General features: G+C 43.4%; 1 protein-coding gene and 1 long non-coding RNA gene across 5 annotated transcripts in view; one reads left to right on the top strand and one right to left on the bottom strand.

Annotated features, from left to right (window-relative positions):
• LSAMP (limbic system associated membrane protein) overlaps positions 1-24,440 on the bottom strand; it is a 977,049-nt gene that overhangs the window by 255,421 nt on the left and 697,188 nt on the right. The window lies entirely within an intron of this gene.
• On the top strand, positions 20,412-21,555 carry LOC111939247 (uncharacterized). Its single transcript, XR_002869209.2, has 2 exons — positions 20,412-20,447; positions 21,444-21,555. It is a non-coding gene; the product is annotated as an uncharacterized LOC111939247 (long non-coding RNA).

Genomic DNA, 24,440 nt, shown 5'->3' with positions numbered 1-24,440 from the left:
ACAGGCAACAGAAAGTTAAAGAAGATGGAGATTCCTTTCTAAGAACATAATCACCATGCTCAGGCTTCAGCTAAAACACCAAATAAACTCCAGTGTAATACTGACACTGCACTGCTCTCCCTTATTCCTTTCCCCACCTTTTCCTTCCCTGCCCATGTGAGCTACAGCAGACTGAGACCTGCCCCAAATTTCCACACCAGCCAAACCACTAATGCAGGCTGGATGGCATCAAGAAAAAATGGTCAACCTGTCTTGAAGTTTCAGGGTTTTTTGAGATCAAAAGAGGAAGAAGCACGGAAAGAGAGTACATCCAAAGTTATGAAAGATCCAGGTGTGAGACTGGAGTGGTAGCTGGCTGTCCCACCCCTGTATCACAGATCTCTTGCTCCTAGTAGCTAAGTCCTCACTGTAATGAAGTTAGGAGGGCAAAACTGGGAGCAGGTTGGTAGTTCTTATCAGTGGGTTCCATATATGGAAGGTTAACATACGTGTTTATTTCCACATCTGTCAGAATTATGGTGAACCCAGCACCAGAAAATGGAACAAATTTTATAAGTGACTTGCATACAAGTTACGGCATCCTGTGGTTTTCAGGCAAACCTTCTGGCCACTCAGACTTGGTCCCATTTCACCAGCTCCCCTTCAGACTGGCCTGTTCCACCAGTTTAAGTGGGCACAGGGCAGCTCCTTCCTTGGTTCTTCATGAGCATCAGGCAGATCAGATTTTCTACTCTGAAAATCTCTGAAAATACCACTTTCTTTAAGTGGTTCAATTCACAGTGTGGATCATGCAACACTATAACCAGGGTCATGGCAAGGACTTAACGTTACCTCTGCAGCTTTACTGAGCTTGGAACACAGATAAACCTACCATGCTATACCTTGACTTCCACAGGTATAGGCCAGAACCCTCCCTGTTTGCAACCAAGTAATTTTCTTGATGCTACACCATCCGCCTCCCCAGCTATCCAGTCCAGACATTCATGGTTCTCTGCTCCCCTTCAGATGCCCTTTTACCCCTGCTGTACTGAAGCTCCTTCCTCTTGCTTGTCTGTGTCCCAGGCACCTGTAGGTTTTGTGTGAATAAGCCCTGAAAGACAAGCTGAGCTGAACTCATTCGCTTTGCAGCTGCCTGTACTCTCCATGAGCCAGCCTATGAACAGTAACAGGCCTTGGCATTATCTATACAATTTAGGATTTTACACTCAATTAAATCCCTTCTCAACAACTTCTCCTTCTTTGTCATCTTCTTCATAGTCTATAAAGACCTCACTTTTATTTTTAGCCAGTTCCATTAGCTCAGACTCTCACGTTAAATTTTCAGCCTTCTTCTCTACACCTTTTTGAGTTCTCTGATGCTGAGGGAACCAAGGAGACAGAGTGGACAGAATGATAATCAGCTGGTGTAGAAGCTTTGCTGTAGTGTCCCTGTCACTGATCTGCCTCAACTGTCAACCATTAAAATTACAAATTGCTTCACCACTTTTCCCAGAGCCTCCTAAACTGTAACCTACCCTTGCTACCTGCTGACTTACCCATCTGAGCAGAGTCAGCCCTTGGACACGCTCTCCTCAGAAGGAGCTCTGCAGTAGTAACTGCATTTGGAATCTGGGACAGGATGCTGCAGAGGTGTTAATGAAGGAAATGGAAGAATTACATAAAGAGGAATACTGACTGCATCAATCTGGCAAATGCTGACTGTCTCTTTGACTAAATAGTCAGGAAAATAAATCTGCTCTCTTCTGGAACAACTGTAGTTTTCATAGAAGAAAAAAAAGAAAAAAGTATGAAGAAAGAAGTGATTGCTAACAACCTCCTTTTCATATTATAGCCCAATAGCTCAGAAACTCATCAAGGAGGTAGGTCTAATTCTGTTTGTTGTCTGAGAAGGTTCAGTTCATCCTTTTCCACTTCCCAGAGGAATGTCCATAATCTTCTTGAGTGTTCAAAAGATACTAGTCTCTTCCTGTTGAAGCTGCCATGCACTAATAAAAAATTAACTGGGCCAGAGAAAGGAAGAACTATGCACAGCCTGATGATCAGCACACTCCCACCTCTGCCCCCAGACTCTGCTCTAACCCCAAGTGGCTTAGTTGCTCAGTTTTAGTAGGACTGGGATTCTTCTGGGCTTGGACAGAAATGCTACTGCAAGTACATGGTTATAAATGCTGGTAAACACTAGAAATGTATATTATTTCTCTACATAGAAATGGGCATCAATGAAGAAGTAGACTTGGATTTAAGAGCCAAAAGTAGCAGTTGGGCAAGGCTTTGGTACCTATTATCCTTCTGAGGGTTTAACCATCAATTTCCCTGTTCCCCATCTGTGAAATAGAGTAATTTTACTTCCTTGCACGCCTGAGGTGCTCTGACAATGCATTAAAAAGATTGAGAGGTACTCGTATACTAGGGCAATGAAGGCCACACATCTGCTTAAGACAGCTCACTGACTAACAACTATCAGAAAAGAGATCCCTACAACCAGTGTGTGAGAGCACCAGCCTCACATCAACTTCCTTGCAAAGTACAGATGGGGAAAAGGCCCTTTGGAGATTCCCCACCAGGTAATATGTCTTCCTCCTCTAAGCATAGGCTCATCTGACACTAGTTCAAGATAAAAATCACTCTGCCTAAGGAGGAGATTTTTAACAAGCTACGGTGCTGGTTTCTCTACTCAACACAGTGCAGCTGTTGGAAGAGAGCTGGGTAATACCATCCCAAGTTTCCTGCTTTGGGGAAGCAAATCAAGAGGTCTTCATGGCAAAAGTACAGAAATCCTAGCTCACTGGTGAGTGGCTAATGTTCCACGAGCAAGGTGTCAACATCCATGGTCAGGGTAATCAAGAACTAACTGGCATTGTATCAGGTCACTATCTATTGACAAACATGAACATGAACCATAAAAAACTGAGGTTAAGAGTTTAGAATCTTCCAAAAGAAGTAAATAATGTAATAATGAATTCATACTAATGGACAGAGGCATCACTTCACTTCTAGCTTTCAACACCAGGACTATTTTCTCATCGAGTCTTTTCAGAGCTAGTTCCCCAAGGCAGGTTACCACAAACTATGAGAATATCACTAATTTTCTATATGTGAATAAGCAGTGCTCGGCAGTCTGCTAGCCAGAGAGATGGTGAGAATTAAATCTTATTCACCTGCTCTTCACAAGAGTCAACCCACTGCATGCCACGACAGGATTCAATCACTGGCCTTTCTGGCAAAAGCCCGTCAGCTCCTTCTTACAACTCTCGGCAGTCATAATGGCAATGCTCACCAGCCCCAACCACCTGTCTGCCTTTACTGATGTTTATGACAAATTTCAGGTTTTGCCTGTCTGCCACTGCATATGGAAACCTGATGGATTTAAGCAAGGACTAGATCTAATAAGATCAATGTGCTGTCCAGCAGGTGCAGAAACACAGCAGTCCGTTTTATGGATGGATGCTAAGCACAAGGGCCTGACCACTTCTTGTCACTAAAGGTCCTGCAAGAATTTTGCAAGAGATGATGCCTCAGAGCTGCTTGTACTCGGCAGCCTCCTGCAGTACAACTGTGCTCTTCTGCCAGGAGCTCACTCCTGCAGTGCTACAGAGAAGTAGTTGGGTAAATGCTTCTCCATTGTAAGGTAATTGTCTGTTGTGGAACAGCTGTCCCTTTCTGCTCCAGCTGTGAGTCTGGACATTTTGTCAATCTTTGCATTCTCTTTAAAAAGTGGGGGTTTAGTACACATTTATCAGGCAATCAGTGATACACAATTTCTTACAGGAAGAAGGATTCTGTCCACCCACTCCACCAGCTAATTTAGTTTAGCTCCAGCTTAATAGCATTTGTGCAGTATGTTTCCTGTATGTGTAAGCAAGAAAGGTGTCACTTAAGGGTGCTGAGGGATTCAATTATGTATAACAAGACAGCTTTCTCTCAGTTTCACTCACTGTTACTCAGAGGCTTGTCTTTGTCAGTGGCTTCCTTCCTAAGGTATTCCTACAGACAGGATCTGTGTTCCTCTGTTGTGCCAAGAGCTTTCCACAAAGGTATCAACACTTGATTTGAAGGGACAGCTACTGAAAGGAGAGGAGTGTGTGGCTGTGAGCATACATCCATGTGAGCATGTGTTTGAGGGAGACAAGGCAGAGGAGGAATGCAAAACTGGGGAAAGCAAAAAGGGAGATGGCTTTTCATCTCATTCAGAAATCTCTTCTCCAGGCAGATGTATTTCCAGGTTTCTACCAAGACTTCAGTGCGTGGACTGCACAAGGATGATGGGGGTGGAATAGAGCACAAGAGTAATGCAAGCCAGAGGGGTGCCTCATTCCACATCCCCAAAAATTCCCTTGTCTCCATCTGTTCTAACTGATGTACAGTATCTGGCTACGTCCTGCTAAGAGCTGCAACTCAGGCTCATGCATGACTTTGGAAAATACATTTTGTTCTTCTGGAGCCCTCAAGGACAATAATAAATAGAATGAAAACAAAACCATCCCGACAGCACTTTAGAGGGTGTCCTTCACAGGCGTACCAGTGTCAGCTGCCCTGGGATTTCACCTTCACCTGAAGGGAGGCCTGTTTAATCATGCGACACTAAAGGAGAAGAAATAAAAAATGTTTCTTGAAGGAACAAAGGAAGGCTAACTTGCCCCCATGCTCATAGTTTTGCCAAGCTTGATCACAAATAACATGCAGCTTGAAATCTGCCGTATGCTAAAACATCACTGTGACAACAAGCCTTGAGGTCTGGCATTACTGTAAAACAGGAAATGATAATAATTCTCCTTGTCCTTTGCTGCAGAGATGCTCATTATTATGGTCCTTTTTTGGCAACAGGAAAGTCAGTGGGTCATCTGGAGTATGTGAGGCTCAGCTAAGGGCATTGCAGAAGAGCTGCCAGGGTTGTTGTTTTGGTTTTGCAGTATTTGCCACAGGGGTTGTTAGAGGTATTTACGCTCCAACTGAGCCCCATCTGTAACACTTCTGCATACAACTGGTTTCTTTTCATTCTTTTCTGTATGTTTTTCATTTCTAAGGTATATCTTCCAGCATAAGATGGGCACCCATGGATATTTTTATAAATTGCTTTTTAAGAAGTCTTTGACCAAGTATTTAATAAAAAAGCCTGATACAAAATCAAAAGACTCCTGGGTTGGAAATGTAAAGTCTTCTCACGGAGAACAAGTCTCTACAAGAGAAAAGGCAGAAATGAAAGAATAATGGATCTTCTCTTAATATGGTGAAAATTGTCGAGGTGTTTGCTGTGACCTGCATAAGCAGTGCATCAGCTAATGCACTGAGAAGGAGAATGAAATTGTGAGAGACCAGTATCTACTGACAGAACTAAATTATCAGATCTGGACTATGAGGGTCAGAGGATTCTCAGATTTCTAAGGCAATACACAGCAGCCCAACAGACCACAGAAAGAGTGCAGCCTTGACACAGTCAATATGTATTGGGAAAAATAAACTATACTCCTCAGGTATCTTACTGGGTCATAAAATTAAGTATGGTCAGACAAGAAGAAACCTATACTTACTGTAGGCAGATCAATAACAACTTTTCTCTGAGGTACTTCAATAGCAGGCCAAAAAGTAAATGGAACATTAAGATGTAAAAATAATACTTGGTGAAAAATCACTCCTGTGTAGAGGCTCAGTGCGAGGCCAAAGCTCCAGCAAAATCACATCTAAGCCAACAAAATACAGCTTACGTTGGATTTAAGTGATGCCTCTATCTTGAGTGAGTCATTTCTCTCAGGGGTGGGTGAATCTCACCCACTGAGAAAAGTATTAATGCCACTGCATACATCAAGTCATACTTTCAGCTGGAATACTGTGGCTGGCCAGCTCTGGAGCTTTTCTAAAAAATAAGAGCAAGTAAAGCACGCACAGACCATGAAAATGTTTAGTGTCCTGAAGAAACTTTGAGGTGGGAAACGTTTTAAAAAGTAGAAACTGTTTAAAGAAGGAAAAGGTTACAAAGCACTTGAAAAACAGTAATGAGTGGAAACAACATACCTTGGCTTTCTGTCTATATGCATATGGAAAAGGGATACCTGTGTATATTCTCTGGTGGCTAATAAAGCATTACACTAAAGGATATTAATAAGATGATTTTAATTGATACTATATTTAATTGATATAATTGATTACTTAATTCTTAATTGATACTATAATTCTCATTTTACAGACTGGAAACTGACTTGTAAACAAGACAATGAATTGGACAAGGCTAAGCAGCATCCTACTACTGAGCCTGAACCCCAGAACGATGCCTTGCTCACAAAACACATCCATTTAATCAGCTTGGGGAAAATCAAGTGTGACAACAGAGGAGAGGATTGAGCCTTGCTCTCTCCAACCTGACCCAGCCATCTGCTGAGGTCACCAGAAGCAAATGTGCTATTATGGTCGTGTCTTCTAGCGACTTTAGAAGACCTTGAGAATCTGGTTCTGGTAGCTGTGGCCTGTGAGCAGAAGTTCTACACTGTAACCCTGTAGAAAGTAACTCCAGTCTGTAAAAAGTAACTCCAGTTCATGCTGAGCCCCTTACTGATTCTTGCACTATGGTTACTCAGTGAAACCTTCTCCAGAACATTCACAATTCCGTAACTGCCCATTACAGCCCTCCTTTTACTGTCTCTTTGCAAAGGCAGGGAGTTTAGCCTATTCCAGCTCTCCCTGTTAGGAGACACACAAGTAAAGGAAGCAGCACATCAAACTTGTATGCACACATGGATAGGAGCAAGTAAATTATGGGAGGGGGTGAGCAGCAAGGAGAAGCGACTTTTATAATCTCCCATCCAAACGAATGCCTGCAAGGCCTATAATTGGGAACTCATTTCTGAAGGGAAAGCTGTGCTGATCCCCATGCTGGTCATCATGTCTGAATGGGTACAGGAGCACAAGATGGGGAAATAGGAGACTGATCAGTAAAGAGATGAGACATACAGCTATGCCCTCTGGGTTATACATTTCAGTACTAAATCTAAGCAGTCTAATCTTGTACCAGAGTATTTTTCTGTTTGTTGTGCTTTCTTTTTTCTTATTGTTATTTAAGCCACTCACACAGTAGGAATGCGGATACTTGTTTCTCTTCACTCTGGAAACATGGAAGGGAACACAGCTCAGTAAGCAAACAAGCTCTAAAAGGGTTAGAACAAAACACAGAGGGATTCAGAGTGGTGAAACAAAACCTCCATCTTTTGGAATGACTCTTTCCTGGAAAAAAAAAAATGGACAAAATGTGTCCCTGGGCCACATTCAAGTTCACAAACTTGAACTGAGTGATATCAAAATAAATGTGAGTCACCTCTGGGTCACTTACAGGAGGAATGCCTCTTAGAAACAGACTGATTATTGCCATGATACGTTCAGGCAGGATTTATCCAAATCTCAGTAGATTTACATTCTGCATTTGCTTCCAAAGTACAAAAGCATCTACACTTTACAAAAGTGATAGAGCAAGTAAACATGAAGAAGGCTAAAGATCAGAGCAAGTCATTCTCAAGAGCCAGACTGGGTCAGAGGAGAGGAAAACAAATCACAGCTACTGAAGTTAAGCCGTAGAGACACCTTCACTAAGTCTCTAGGGGATAGCAAAGTTGTTCTGGGAGCAAATGGAAATAACTGTCAATGCTATCACTCAGAACAGGAGCTATGATGCTAGGAATTGTCCTACATCCTCATTAGGAGCAGGCAATTGCTTTGGGTTTTCCCAGTGGCGAAGCTGAGAATTGACTCTCTGTAACCTTTCAAGAGAGCACACAGTTGTGGGAGTAGTGTTTTTCAGGCTGGATGTAGACAAGGCCTCTGCTCAATCCTTAAGAAATCCTAGAGAAGTCCCCAAGCATTGGCAGTGCTTGCCTAAGCATGGTATTGGCTGCAGCCTTAGCCTGCCGAGCTGAGGTCCAGGGTGCCCTGCTACAGAAAGGATTTTCAAACCCCATCCTAAAGATTCACTGTACAGGAATTCCGCTACAAGAATGGTGACTTTGTTCCACCTCGGAGTTGGCCGTGTTTCAGCAGTGAGCTAAGTGGTTTTGGGATCTTCCTGGATGACACTAAGAAATGTCAGCTATGAGTGAAAGGCTTCTCTATAACTGTACTGCCATTCTATAGCCATATGTTTCTCCTGAGGGTTGCCAGTGACGGGGTTTCCCCTTTTGAAAAGCCATGTAAACACATGCAAAACCAGGCCTTTACATAATACAATGGGGCGTATCGTTCATTAATGTGCAAATAGGTCGCTCTCCACTTGCCCTCCCACTCGCTTCCTTTCCAGCTAGCTGCAAGCTTATGTAGAAAGAGCTTAAATGTAAGTCACCAATATTCCTGATTTAGCACAGCAGGGAAAAGACATGACTTTCAAAGGCAAGAGGGATGAGCAGAGCACACCGTGTTCTTTCCTCTCTCTAAGCTTCATCCCATTATGTTAAGAAAAAACACAGCCCAAAGTCAACAACCCATGGGCAAGTAAAACAGGATCAACGGTCCAACATCACCCATTAACTGCAGGGAATTTTGGGAGTGATGTACGTCCACAGGATTTACACCAGCCCTGGAAAAGGCTCCATGCTGTCTGCAGCACGTTAGGCCTGAAATATGCATCGAGAAGCTCAAATGAATGCAGAGTGGATTTACATGCACCAAGCAGTGGTGGATTGCAATGGGGTCTCAGACCAAAGTCAGGGACAGAGGAAAGCATGTGCAATGGGATCACGTCAAGGATAAAGAAAGTGGGGGGTAGTTGCATTGTGGATTCTCTGCTGTGACCTCACCTGCATCCTTTGACATCACAGAACACAACTGGTCCTCAGACACATCAGAAAAGCAAGAAAAAAAAAAAAAGACAGATGCAAAGGAGGAATAACAAAGAGGACAGAATTAGCACTTTGCATGTTCAAAGTGTTGTACAAACATTAGCTAATCAATCAACTAATTGCCTAATTAAAAGAGTGACCAGAAAAAGGAGGTAGCAGAAGAAAAGCAGGAAGATGTGGAGAGAAGAGCAGAGTTCTGGGACATGGGAAGCAATACATGCTTCTATTCACCCAGGCCACATTATCCGGGGCAAACTTGTGCCAAATTGCCATGACAATAATTAGACAGAGTTCCCTGACAGATCATTATGAGAACATTAACAGGGCATTAGCAAGAATTACCCATTTTTCACACATTGATTAGGTGCCATTGCTGGTTCATTAGAGTATTGGCTTTTAATAGCCCCACTCCAGCTATCGGCAGCCCTTCCTTCTCTCCCCTGATCACTCGGCAGAGATCCAAACCTCTTTAACTCCAGCTAGGCAGCTGACCTGGTCCCGTGCTGAATCTCACAAGCACATGGCCATATGCTGCATAGAGAGAGCACCTCATTAATCTGCCCAGGTTAGGGAGAGGAAAGCAGTGGCTCTGCACCATAGCCAGTTGTTAATCTTCCTCTGGAATCTATACTGCTAATGGAGGCTGGCACAGGGAATAGGCCACTCCCTGGCCAGAAGCATCATTCCCTGATACCAAAAGGGTCTCTTCCTCCCCTCTAGGTGCTCCTCAAGCCCCACACTAGGAGGGATGTTTCTGTGTCATTCCCAAGATCCTTCTGTCATACCTGCTGACAGCTCTCTTCCATCTCTGCTTCCTCTCACCCCACATTTTGATCACTTCTACCAATAAGCAAGTATATGTAACAGGGAAAGTGCTGCAAAAATCCTCCATAGGAGCCACAGAGGAGGATCAGGTCAAGAGGATTGTTTCTGCTGCAGCAGGCAAGTTCTGTACTGTATTTCTGGCAACAAGAACAAGACCAAACCAAAAAGAAAAAAAAGAAAATAAAGGAGATGTGACAGAGGAACGTGTCTCCTCCTTTTCCTCTTAGGTCATATCACCTGTCCACCTACATCCAAAATAACACTTCAGTTGAGTCATGCTTGGGAAGATACAGCAATCCTCTTAGTGCTATTACACAACTGATTAAGTCTCCCTAATCCATCCATATCCAACATGGATACCCCACCTAGACCCAGGGCACTCCTCCCACCCAGATCCCCCACCTTCTTTCTGAGACTACTTGCCAAAACAAGGCACGTTGCAGTGTGCAAGATGGGCCCCTGAGATGACAACAGCTAAAATTTCTGCAGGGATGGTTGGATTATAGGACAGTTGAGTGGGTGTATAAGTCACCAAGCCCAGCCCTGCAAAGCTGAGGACAAAGCTAGTATGCTTCAATGCTGAAAAAAATGGATGAGGCAAGGCACAGAAAAAGGCAGGAAGGTTCACTCATTTGACACTGAGAAAGCAAAGGAAAAAGTAAACACTTTAGAGAGTTAGAAAAGGAGACAATACAGAGAAAGATCAGCCTTAGAAGGGAGTTGCATTGCTAGAAATATCTGAAAAATACATGTGGGAGACGAACGGGACAATGCAGTTTACAGAAAGGTAGAGAACTGGAAGGGATTTGAAAGCTGGATTAGAAACATCATGTTTAAAGTCATGAAGGGAAGAACAAGGAAATTCAAAGGGAATCTGACAAAGCAATGCAAACAGAAAAAAAGGCAATGTATTCTGCATGGCAGAGGAAAAGGGGCAGTTTTAGTATGCCACAGGAAGCAAGCTGGTGTTCAAGCAAGAGAGGCAGAAGAGGTTACAAAAATCAAGACTGAAGAAGGCTAAGGCATGAACAAAGGGTCTCAGTCTTGAGAAACAGGAGATGGATTTTCTATACCTGGTAGAGGAAGACACATGTTGGGAAGAATACAAGGGAGAAAATAACTAGCCTCCATATTTCACAAGTACGTGACTGGGAGGATTTTTTCATCATTTGGAGTCACAAAAAGACTGAAGTGAAGAGAATTCAAAGGAAAAGACAAGCAGCTTTTCAACACTATTCAGCCTGAGTTGTGAGCACTTGTTGATGGAGAATTGCAGAGACAGTGTGAGACAGGTCAGAGTACAGTATGTCTAGAAGCTGCTTTAGGTGGTTGAACCTGGATATGGCAGTGCGATCATCTACAAAGCAGACATCAAGGACAAAGCCCTCTGAGATCCACTGTACTCATAAGGATGGGGTGCTGGCAGACAGAACACTGTGTGTGATACAAGGTTGGAAGTAGAAAGCCGAGCAAGGGACTGCACTACAAAAAAAGGGAGCACCAGTAGAGTCCTGCCACCTTCTACAAAGAAGCTGATTGAGGCACTGCACTGCCCATAAAAAACAGAGGGCACATTAAAGAGGGTTTGAGTTAGAACAAGAGAAGAATCAAACAGCATCTGACTACACAATCAGTTCAGAAGCAAAAGGAAGGGGCAAATCGATGCACCGGGTGCCCATTTAGTCTCAAGCACAGCCCCATGGTTCATGTGAATCCTTGTTGCCAAACTCGGGGAGTCAGAAGGAAACTGAGTCTGGGGGAAAGAGGCAGAATGCTAAACATGAATAGCCCATGACTGGGGAGTCCTAAACTCTCTCAATGGGACAGCTAGACAGTCTGACTTAGGTCACAGACCCACTGAGCAAGGGACTGCAAGTTGTCCTGAGTCCAAGGGTAAACCTGCCAGCTGCCCTGTTTCTCTCCTCTGATTAATATTAATCAGGAATTCACCTGCTATTTATGAGAACCCTGTGGATACTGCTCAACTCTGGTGAACAAAACCACTGCCTTCATTTTTTCATATAGGATATGTCTGTGCTTGTGGACAACAGCAGTGCAGTACCACTGCAATCCTCTGCTACTGCCACTTAGGGAAGATGCAGGATGAAGGGATTGACATGCTAACTCCCAGCACCTCCTCATCATCTCTTGCAGTGAGTTAACCCCAGAACAGTTGGAAGAGCAGGATCCAAGTGTCCCTCAGAAGTCCCCAGAGCAATATGGAAAGAAGGGCTTCTCGGAGCAGGGCTGATGAATGCAGAGGCTGGTGTGCTGACAGGTCTGAGCAGTGTTGCTGAAGGCAAAGCAAGGCTGAGCCAGTACTTTTACCTGTACACTGAGCTAGATGGAGGCCACAGAGGAGGAAAAAGGACAGGAGGATGGGTAGGAACGAGAGGGTGAGCATGGTGTAGGAGGAAAGAGCCTGCCCACCCCACCCCTCCATCATAGCAGGTGGGAGTTCCAGGGAATGCAGTAGAGAGGCAGTGAGCTCTGCATTGAGTGTAAATTCATGGGAGAGAGGCAGGGCACCAGGGCTGCGATCCTGACCTTGGGCCAAGGCAATCTGCTTTTTAACTGGTGCAACTGTAATCCAGTCCGCGAACAGATGGTACAGAGAGGAAAATACACAGGATACTAGCGTAGGCTTCACAGTATCTGCTCCAAACCCAGCCAACCTTCAGCAGGAAGGTGATTAAAGAGCAAAAAAGTAAGGAAAATCCTCTGTTCAGCATGACTGGTAAAGCTGGATGCCAGAGACCTGGTCCCAAAGAGCTCAATGGCTTGGCATTCTTCAGCTGAAATTTAGAAGCCATCTCTCAGTCAGCCACTGTTTCAAAGGGTTGACAGGAGAGTTTGTTTGCTATTCTGGCCAATCCTCAGTTCCTGTACTGCTGTCCTGGAAACTTTCACTCACACTGCTGTTTCCTGTCCTAGGGCACTGTCACGAGTCTTTTGCTCTAACAGGCCCACACATAGAGATGTCAAATAGCAGAGAAGTGACATGAACCCTTAGTGTGCACAATAAAACTTGCAAGGTACCAGCATACTCAGCAGCAACAGACCTGAGAAATCCTGAGTTCAAACCCTCAGAAATGTGCCAGGAAATTTCAGACCTGACAGTGAATTTTGCTGTGAACCTGCTAGGGGATGAATTCACAAAAACCTTTGGTTGCTGCCTTCTCAGCATAAATCTGTGCTGTTATCAGGTCACTGCATCCTCCTTACTGGCCTGGGTCATGGATCCACTGGTCATTAGATTGAGACAAAATTGCTGTAACTCAAACTACTTCATGGTTTCATGGGTTTGGCTCAAATTTCTATCCTGGAATCCATAGTTTTGACAGTCTGAAATGTATTTCGGAAGCAGATAATCAAGTAATAAAAGATGCATGTGAACTACTTTAGTTGCTGGTATTAAAACACTGACCCTGGTATACATTTGGGGACCATTATCAAGTACCAAAATAGGGACTCAGCAGGAAATTTATAAAATCCACCTACTAAAAACAGTTTGTACATCATCAGTACCCAGCAGCAGTGTAGTAAGTGAAGCCTCAAAACCACAATTATTTAAAACACTAAACAATGGTTCTAATGAGTTTACCTGGTGTCTTTCCACATCCATTGCAGAGAGTCATCCTTGCTGAAATGCCAAAATGCTCTGCAAGCTCATGCTGACAGACCATGGACTCTTAAGCAAGGTATGGTTTTTTGTAACTTTCTGAATTTTTGATGCATTCCTTTACTTAGCGGAGGCTTGCTTTTCAATCATAACAATTCACTCCCTGCTCTTGTCTCCAGTTGTACCTCCACTGGAAGTAGCAGTGCTTAAAGAACAGAGATATGTTTGAAAAATAATACTTTGCTTTTCTGTTTTTCTTTTCTTACGGTGATCTTCACGAACATGCATGCCTATGAATGATCCTTTCTGTGAAACAGAGAAACCCTGCTGCCTTCATACTACTGTGGGGAAACTCAAATGGGGAGAAAACACGTGGCCATTTAACTGTGAACTTGGAGGGCAGCACTGACAGTTAACTGCTGGCCAGCAAATCTGTGGAAGTATTCATCCCATCCCTGGAAGTGTTCAATGCCAGACTGGATGGTGCTTTGAGCAACCTGGTCAAGTGGAAGGTGTCCCCACCCATGGCAGGGATGTTGGAATTAGATGATCTTTAAGGTCCCCTCCAATTAAATCGATTTTATGATGGTCCTATAAGTCCTCTGAACTGAGAAATGAATGCAAACCCTGGCAGGAACAAAAGCAGACCTGTCTTTGCTCAGAGAGACCTATCTCCAAACTGTGCTCTAGACATGGCAGAGTGGGTGCTACCATCTCAGACTGGGAAACAAAGTAGAATTTGTATCTCCCCTAAAGGAAAAATGCAAGGGGATACGGATGCTTAGGAACAATAATGACACAAGTGAGGGAAAGGATGTGGTATGCTAGAACGCAATCCTGCCAGTGGTGCTCTCCTACCCTGCAGCACACACTCTCTCCTAGCCCTAAGTTTCCCAAACCCAGCTCTGCCAAAACCCCTTGCTCCTATCCTGTGGCTCCTAGGCATGCCTAACTTGCATTGCCACCAGAAAGCTCTGCCAGCAGAAGACTGGGCAATGCTCTGACAGTGTTCCCTCATGAAAAATGACACTTCCAAAACAAATGCTTCAGCTTAATGGATGTTAGGCTGCTGTAATTTCAAGTCATTAAACTTGCAACTCTGACAAACACTCTCAGTCTGTTCTTTCCAATTACCAGGACCAAGCAGATTTAGACAGCGGAAATACAGCAGGCTCTCACATTTCTTTACTATGGCCTGGTTTCTTGTTATTTTCTCTTTCCTCACTCCACTCTCACCCTTGCTCTGCTTATTTATTGCACTAGTGGTGCTGTTATGCCTTGCAAATCCTTTTGCAGAGAAACATCCCCTCTCAGCCAGAGTTTTCACAGAGAAATTCTTCCCCCATTCCTCATTGTTTCCCTGCTCATTAGCTTTTCTAAGCCCTTTTGGCTGTGAATGTACAGCAGCATTTACGCTGACTGACAGTGACCGAGCAAGAGGACATTGACATTACTGCCTCTCAACTTGCTGGAATCTGCTGTTATCCAGTGGTCTGTCTGTCTTAATTCCCTCTGACTTTATTGCAGCCTTTTTTTCCATTTGAGTCTCTCCTCCTTATCTGTATTTCCTTCCTCTCTTTTATTTTCTTCTCTCCATCCCCTATCCCTCACCGCTCTTGAACATCGTCCTCCAAACTCTCTGAAAATATCCCCTTGAAGAAGCTGTTGTTTGACGACTGGCTCTGCTGGTGAGCTGATGGAGAAGTACATGCACTGGAAGATTGTTGGAGCAAAGCCCACCCCTCACCCTCCCTGCAGAGTGCCCACCTTCATCAGATCACACGAGACCCCTCCCCAAAACACAGGAGCAGACAAATCACTGATAAGATACCAACACATCCAGATGTGTGTGATAACAAGCAACAATATAGAGTGCAGAACAGTCCCTGTTCTAAAAAAAAAAAAAAAGAAAATATGTACAATTAACCATTAGGCTATTCTGCTTTTTCTGCCCCACTTACTCTTCATTCTCTCTCATTTCCAACTTGCTTTTTATTTTAATATCTTTCTTCTCTTTTTTTCTTTTCTTCATCCTCTTTCTTCTCCTCTTGCTTTGTTCTCTTGCTCTTGGAATCTACCTTTCTCCCCCTTGGCCAAGCATACATTGAATATCAATGTCAAAAAATAAAATAAAGACCTCAAGGGTTATGAATTATCTGTCCTATTTTAATAATTAAAGATGAATACACAGGGCCAAGGCAGCTTAGGTGTTTCTCTGAACAATCACATTATATCAGAAATGTCTTGCATTGCCCCTAGTGAAATACATCAAAGAAGCTCCTACCCCTGTATATACAGCAGTTGTCCTAGTCCTGCCCCGAGACCATTTGGCAGCCAGTCAACCTGGGTTTGATTGGGGACTATATATTTAGTTTCAATGGATAGGATTTGATGGGTTTTGATAATTTGCAACTTCCAGCTAAAGAAAAGCAGCTTATTATTAAATGCAAATAAAATGAAGTCCAGCTGTCTGGATGCAGATAGCAATTACAAAAAGCTCATGAGGCCCTCTGGACATCTTAACTCATCCAAAGAACATGGTCAGAGACCAAAACCCATGCTTCAGATGAGCTGCAGCCAGCATAATCTCACAAGAGTGGTACAGGTGACTTCAGGAAGCACAGGCTAAAAAGAAGACTGGGAGAACTGAGCGATAGAGAGAAAGGGATGACAAAAGGCTTGTTACTTGAAGAAAAGGGCTGCCTAGTTTTTAAGAGCACCCCAATTTCATTTAAAACAAGAACTATGCCCTGTTGCACAGAACTACTGGGTTAAATCAGAGAATGAGGAGAGTGACAGGACTTGCCACCTCCAACTTCTCAAAGTGCGAGTGTAACAGAAAGAAAGGAAGGAAAAGACTTACTATGAACTTTCACTCCCTTAGGGAAGAGACAGAAGCAGTGACTACATGCCCTGGCAGAAGCAGAAGTTGTTTCAGGAAAAAAAGAAGAAATACAAAAGGAAGAATACTTCTAACCTCTCAATTACACATGGGCCAGCCAGAATTTTTACCCACAGAGAGGGCCAAAGGAGACCTTCAAAACTCTGCTCTTTGGCTGGAGATAAGTGCCACATGTCCCAGTGGTGTCAGGCAATGTTGTATCTAATAACCTGACAGCAAGGGCTACAGGCTGCAACCAATAGTGAAAGGCACTGAGTCTAAAGCGAAGAAAGTGGTGTTCTCCTTTTTTCCTAATCCTTCCCTCCAGAAAGGCATTCATTTGCCTCCTGCAAAACTCATGCTAACCCAGCAGCAGAGCCTGTGACACAGATGATGGGCCAGGCCTTATGGGCTGCTTGGAAAACATGAGGGGTTGCAAGTCATGCTCAGCTCTCCCCTTGCTACCTCTGTCTCCCTCTCTGACATGAGATCAGAAGCCATTTCACAGCCTCTGCACCTTTTTGTTACGTGACATGTAATAAAAAGAGGAATGGTTATGTTTCACTAGCATTGCCAGAGGTGAAGAATACTTTGGATGTAAAATTCAGTTCACGCTGAGCAAGGGAGACTTTCATTTTGCCCTAACTCCAACAGCTTTGTTACCAAGCACTGATGCTGTATTTGTGTTAGCTTCTCTTGTGTCATTATTTTTTAGAGGAGAAGCAGCAGATCAGGCATCCGACTTGTTTGGTTTAATTCATCCAAATACCTTAAATGTGTGCAATGGTCTGGGTCATTTCCTTCTCAGTCCAAACAAGCTTTATCCATTATTTCCTACTGATTACACAAACCAAAAGCAGGACTGAAACTGCCCTGATGTTCAAAGCCCCAAATCCAAACCTGCTTCACAAGCTGTTCCCTCAACTCCACGCAGAGGAGTTCAAGGAAACAAGTGCTTGTACCTTCTTCTGTTTTTCTGTCACTCTCAGCAGGAGACAGCAGAAAAGTAGGACACAGACCAGTGGGACCCCAGGGGAGTGGGTGAGGTTGTCAGTGCTCAGCAGCAACTTTCCCAATTTCAGATCCTCCAGCTGTGTGGCTGTGATGGCTCCTGCCCCCCTCCTGAAAGGCTCAGCTGCGGCAGAGTCCTGACAGCCACACAGATTCCCACCCACTGCACCTTCCCATCCAAGCAGGGCTGCTGGGGTAATGGAGTGTTTGTGCATCTGGTTCAGCCCTTGCAGACCCCATCCCTAGCAATGATGAAGGGAAAAAAAAAAAAAGTTTTCATGGGGTGACATAAAACAAATGAATTTTTCTTCAATAAATCATTTTAGAGAGACTATTGACTCTAGGACCTTTGAATGCATCGACCCATTCATAAAAATCTCATCTTCTCTTGGTACCTTGTACACTTTCCTTCCTTTCCCCTGTCACAACCACTACACTTCATTTTCTTTTCCTTTCTTTTGCTGTTTTATTCCTCTCCTTTTTTTTTCCATTTTGACCCCGTAATCCTATCTTAACCTTCTAATCCTCTCTGCAGTTCCCTCTTCTTCCCTGATCTCAGCTCCATATCATTCACAGGCTGCTACACTGACAGGAGAGAAAGAACAGCAGATATTTACTGAAGTATTACCATAAAGATTAAAGCTAGCAAATACCAGGACTCACTCCTTCCCTCCAGCCCTTGGCCTAATGAAAACACTCTGCACTCTTTCCCTTTTCTTGGAAACAAAATGACAAAGCCCTATAATCTCTAAGGTGAAAGTAAAAAGAGGGCCCAAAAAGTGATTAAAAGGATAGAAAAGCTAGCAGAAAGGGAAATAGAAGTGAGAATAATATTATTTGGCAGTTCTATAGGACCTGACTGACGATATTATGTCGACCTGCAGCATTTTGTGCTTTCCATGTGTTCCCTTTCTGCCTGTATTCACCTCTTATCCCCAATGCTTGGAGCATAAGCCCCCTGAAGGAGGATTCTCCTTTTTGTTCTGTGTGCTCAGGACCCAGCAAAAAGGGATACAGATGCACAGCCCTGGCCACAGCAGGAATCAGCAAAGCTCAAGGCACTTCACAAGGGACGTAGCTATCAACCCCAGGCTGCCAAGAGCACAACAAAAGCCCAGCAAGATGGGGTGACTCATGCATGGTTAGGGAAGGGGCACTACCTGGAGGAAAACTCGGACAACCTGAGTGCTGTCTGTGCCCCAGCTTTGCTGTATCCAGGACATCAACACAAGATGATGAGGGGAGACCACCAGAATGAGAGAGGGGAAAGTAAATGAGGATGCTGGATAAATGAGGAGAGAAAAACGAAAAATGAATGAGAAAGGAGAGGTGTAAAAAAAAAAAAGAAATAAAAAAAGAAGTAAAACCAAAGAAAACTGAGGATGAAAGGGAAAAAATAAAAAAATAATAATAAAAAAGAAAAAGTAGAAAAGAGTGAGTTGAGATGCATAGGGCCAGAGAGTGAGGAAGAACTTGTCCAGAACATGGAAACAGACAGCTTGGAGCAGGAGGAGGGAAAGATATTTGTGACAGCAGGGATACATTGTCTAGTCCTCTTTGAGGATCAGCCTTTTCAAAATAAACTGGAATACTGTGGCACTATAAACCAGGTAACTATGTCTAGGCAGGACAGACATATGCATGAAGATCGGCTCTCTCCCTCACTTTGACATATTCATCCTCCTCTTGTTTCCCCATCAGTCCAGACACAAGTGCAGAAACGAGGGGCACCATGCTGTGGTACCAGGAGGTACCACACATGAGGTACCATGCAATAAACCATGCACAGGATGTACTGGCAGAACAAATGCACCTGAGTCCTGCTATGCACAGAGCTTTATTAGAGAAGTAAAATGACAAGAACTGCACAGAAGATAAACCTGCACACAGAAGCTCAGCTCTGACCAATTCAAAGCAACTGGTCCTGACCAGTTTGCAAAAAGTCTTTTCTGTGCAATAACAAAGAAGCAAACCCCGCTTAAAAAAACAACCAACCAACCAACCAAACAGCAGCAAACAAAACCAAAACCCCAAACCTGACCTGCCTATCTTTTCACAGATCTAGCCAACTCAAACAATTAGAAAGAGGAGCTTGACATAACATTGTCTTTCCTCACATATAAAGTTCATAACAGTGTTATTCCTGCTGGACTCCACTGTCCAAAGAAAGGAGCTATCTATTCATGGCAGACTGATGAGTAAACAGGTGCATGTCACCCTCTCACTGTGCAGTGAGAACTATGCACTTGCCCAGACTGCTTCCATCAAAAAAATCCCAAAGCACTTGATGAATAGTCCGTTAAAGCCTGGCAGCACCTTTGGGAGATGGAGGAGGAACAATGAGCGATCACTGCAGTCATCACAGAAGGGCATCTCCCTTTAGACATGAAAAGCAGAGCTTGTTAGCAGTGCACAGATGCACCACAAGACAATTTAAGGAAGCAGGAAAACCTCTTGCAGTTAAAAGTACAGAGGCAGTTAAGTAGCTAACCTAAAGTAAAATTTGGCCATAAGACAATAAAGCGACCCTGCTTTTACCAAGCATTACTTAACACCTCTCATTAACAGAGGTCAAAGCTCTTTTCGAAAGTGTTAGGTATTTTTATCCCTATCATATAGTTAGTAAATAAGGGAAGGGAATACAAGGAAGGGGAAATGGTGTGTGCCAAAGTCCACACACAGTAAGAAGCAGAGTACAGAACTAACCCAGTTTTCCAGGCTTGCTATCCTATCTGGTATGCCATCTTCCACATTACCTCTGTGCACACTGCATCTGGACACAGCTGCATTTAAAACTTTTCTACTGATGAGGTCAGACTATATGCAGCTAGCTAGGAGATAACCATTCCAGGTTACAAGTCCACAGACCAAGCTTTCAGTGTGTTCTCACTGCAAACCACAGGTTCCCCAGCAATCCTCACCTTCCATTGTGTCACAGGCACAGCATATGCTTAACAAACGTCTGTGACCACCACACCACCGCTTCCAAACCTCTTGGTTAAAGACTATTGTAAAGAGCAGAACCTGACCCAAGCACTGCTCAGGCTTTGCTCTCCAGGATGCTCCAATGCAAACTGCTTTAGTGCTCAGAGGCAGCAGCACAAACCAACTTCCTCAGCTTATAATGCTTTGCTTTCTGGGAACAAGGCGGGAGCACTTCTAGGAGGACCTGTCATCCTTCTAGGATGTCATTTCCCAGAGATGAGGAGGATCCCAACCGGTTTTGTGTTTCAATGGCAGTGGCACAGAAGGGATCCTGCTACTGCAGTCTCTTGGACAAAGCTGGAGTGTACTTGTGAGTAATCAAAATTTGTTGGCCCATTATGTCCATGCCAGATAGTCAGATAAAAAAGGACTGCCTGACAGAGCTGCACTTTGTGTCAGACAGACTTTGTTGGGCAGGCTCCAAGGTGCTTCTCCTCCCTACTGTTTAATTACTGTGAAGAGAGGTTTTAGCAGAGAGAGATGCTATTTGAGACAAGGCTGGTTAGAGAGATAGCCAGGTCCTTGGAGTTAGTAATTAATTACCAGCATTCTCAGTCTTACGACATTAACTGCTTACCCTTTTAAATAGTAGTAAATTGGAGATACGTGTCTAATTAGAGTTGTAAAATGCTTTAGAGGATTCAACAGAGAGAGAGCTTACAGAGATGGAGTGGGAGGCAAAGTGCTCTCTTGGAGGAAAGGAGATGTGGGAAGGAGATGATATGAAAGGCTGTTTTAGTTTGTAATGTACCAAAGTCCTGGTTATCTGAAGGGACTTCCAGCTCTGCCAGGCTCCACAGGTGCATGCTCCCAGAAGAGGGGAAGCAGACAGAGTCCTGGATGTGCACAGGGTTGATTATTTTTCCTAGAAGGTCTCAGACCTTGAGCTCTGCCACTACTATGAATCTAGTAGTTACTGTATTTCACATCCTAAGGGCAGTCATATCCTCATCCACTCCAAAGATTTCAGCAAGTACATACCAACGGGCTGTACTGAACACACACTAGGTTGGTATTACTTTTAGGAGGTCAAAAACTCTAGGGGCTTTCACTAAAGAGACAGGTCTGGATTTACTGCTCTTCAGAAATACACACTTAGAGTATCAACTGTCTCCACCTGCCCCTTAATTTAAATAGGGGAAAAATAATAGAAAGTAAGCTATTCACTGCTGGATTTCTGTTGAGTATCATGTGATCTCAGTCTCTGCTACCAGCAACTTATTAGAGTGTATTTCAGGTCAAAACCACACCAAGCACTGTATTTTCTGCAAATGCTTTTCACTCGCACATTTGTACTCTCCAGCAGGCTCTCCTGGGAGCTGAGGTCAGTCACATGGTTCAAGAAGTTTGTTACAAAGCAGGACTTCTTGTTTCATAGGAAATAACATAGCTCAAATAAAGTACAACTGAAATACTCATTGTGGTCTACTATGTATGTAGTCAAGTAACAAGCAGATGCAAAAGAGTTGGCTTTAATGTATTAAACATTCCTCCTTTTCTAGCTCTGATTTTTAAAGTTACATCTCCATTCACCAGCATCCATGCCTATTTCTCCCCTCCTGAATACTTTTCCCCCCTACTTCCTCACATGTAAAAAATAATCTAATGACCTTTGAAAGATGCTGGCGAGAGTTTTATTCCAATGGTGTGCAAAGTGGCAGACTTCTGGGGATGTTTCGTGCTTTGGTGCAGCAGGAGGATTGGTTTCACAATGGCTTTTGCCAGATGGCTTTGGGTTGCCTCTACTTAAAGACACTACTTAGTGTCTTCCATCTTCATGGGACTAACTATTGGAGACAGCAAATTCCTTGGGAAAAATCTTTTGTATTAGAAGATTATAGACAAAAAGATGAGATATAATCAAAGCTTGACACTTTTCAAAGGCACGAAGTGCAATGACTGTCTCAATGTCTGAATTCTGATCAGTTTAATTACAATCTGCCTTCCAAAACAGTCCCTGCAGTTCAAACTGGATGCTTTCTTCTTCTTTTCTTGTCTTGAACCCGCTGTCATTTGCTGTTTAATACTTACAGGGTTCCACCTCAGAAGAGATTGTGCTTAGCTGATGAGCAGAGCACAGCAACCTCTCCACAGGAATATTCTTACACCATTACCAGAGGTGACACCTCACCTCAAAGATTCCAGGGAAGGCAATAAGACTGCTTAAAGAAACAGTTAATTTTAAAGAAAAAAAAATAAAAATAAAGGTGGAGAGCTCCATAAAACAAGAGCTCAAATGAGCAGTGCATCAACTCAGTTTACAAACAAGTGAGAGAAAGGCATTCTGCTGGACTATACCCTGTCTCAGGTAGAAGCACTGACCAAGCACACAATGTCAGGCGATGCACATTCTGGAAGGAATTATCTGAGTTACCTTGTTGGCTTCTAAATTAACCACGGTCATTCAGAAATTAAGATTAATGCATGGCAAACTCATCAAAACCCTCTGTTCATAATGGACAAGAACCCAAACAGAATGCACTGAGACAAAGAGGAAAAAATGAGGCTAAGTGCAGTACTGTACTGCAATACAATGTCCCATATCAGGTTATCTTATCTGCAAAAGATGCAATAGAAATAAAAAGAGTTCAGGGACAGGTGACAGCAATGACTTAGAGACCTCACAAAATATCTGTAAGAGGGGAGATTGAAAACACTGGAGCTTTTTGCCTCAAAGAGGAAACAAAGCAAGCTGGATAGTGAAGGATATATCAAATAATGAAGAATACAGCAGAGGAAAACACAGTGATAAAGGTATGGAGCATCCCTTACAACAAACACTACCCATGTAAGGCTGGATAGGATTTGCTGCTTACCTATTAAATGCAATAATATGTGTATTTCACTGCCACAAGGTAACTAACACCCAGGTCAAACTCTATCCCAAACAGCAGTACATTACAGGATACCAATGGTCACTTGATACATGATGGGAAAATTCCTGCTCATGACCCCTTCCCACCAACCCCCATGATATCAATCCTCTTTCTTCAGACTGCAAGCAGGAAACGATCTGTCCAGGTCACAAAAATTTCTCCTATCAGCAGGTTATTTCTATGATTCTGCATATTTCCCAACTTTGGAGGTTTTTGTATTTTCTTACATAATGCAAATTTATAAATCCAAGAAACTGATGTAAAAAGGTTCTGCTATCATCTGCTGTTTCTTAAATTCTTTTGTTTGGGAGGAAATTCATACATGCTAAACAAGAGTCTGTTTGAAAGGCACTCTCTCTTAAGGACTTTTAAGTGTTCAAGCAAGAGAGGAAAAATGTTCATCCTATGTTTTAACGAGTTTATGGAGGACCTGAAAAGAAACTTCCCTTTCAGATGGCTTGTGTCCCAGCAGCTGAAAATTCCCCCCTTTATCAAGTCACCCCTAGTGACTCTGTGACCTCCACAAAATGCTGCATCTGGCATTCCCTGACCAATCAAGGAGTGCACTTTCTCAGTAAACTTCTAGGGAACAGACAGCTTGTTTCAATAGATTTATAGTATCAGCCCCTGAAAGGACCTGCCACCTACGTAGCTCCAAGATTTACAGGGCTGTCATTTCCTATGACCCCATCTAGATCTTCCCAGCAAAGCTGTGTGAGCTGTTACACACTTTGTAACCACCTTTTTAGAAACCCTGCTTTGCTCCTTTCCAAAAAAAAAAAGTGAATAAGCACATCAAAACCCAACAAAACACTTTGCACTGCTATGTGTAGGTGTCTCCTCTCAATTTCCTCCCTTCCTTTACAAAAATGCATGAAAGTTGCTTCCTGCTTTATAAAGATGCTCATTCTCTGGACCAGACTCTCCATTTTACTGAGGAGAACACTCAGATGGCAAACACCAGTCACAGATTTCCTTGGGAACGCAAAAGAAGTAGAGTTTTCCCTCCCACAGCTTCATTTCCACTAAACTGGAACTGCCAAGATCTGGCCTTTCTGACCACAACTGAGGAAAGATTATCTCCTGCTTTTGCATTACATTAGGAGACATTAATGTGATATTCTAGTCCAGCAGCCAGTTAGGTAGCACAGCTGTGAACAGGACCTAAAAACTGGGGTTCCAGCCAGCAAAGATTTTGGTCACCTACGTCTGGCCACTAATTTGCTGAGACAAATCTCCTTTTCAAGCCTCAGTTTCCCACACTACAAAATGGGGACAAATAGTTGCTTGTCTCGAAGGGGGAATCAATTAAAATACTCTGAGATTCAGAAATGGCAGGGGTTAGTGAGCTAAATAATCTCAAAGTACTCATATGCCCTGGCACAGATCTCACAACAACTTTTTAAAGCATATTTTTAATAGAGGTT

The sequence above is a fragment of the Cyanistes caeruleus genome, chromosome 3 (assembly GCF_971803275.1).
Source record: "Cyanistes caeruleus chromosome 3, bCyaCae1.hap1.1, whole genome shotgun sequence".
Taxonomy (NCBI): domain Eukaryota; kingdom Metazoa; phylum Chordata; class Aves; order Passeriformes; family Paridae; genus Cyanistes; species Cyanistes caeruleus.
The sequence above is the reverse complement of the archived record's forward strand: the minus strand, read 5'-3'. Positions and strand labels throughout refer to the sequence as shown.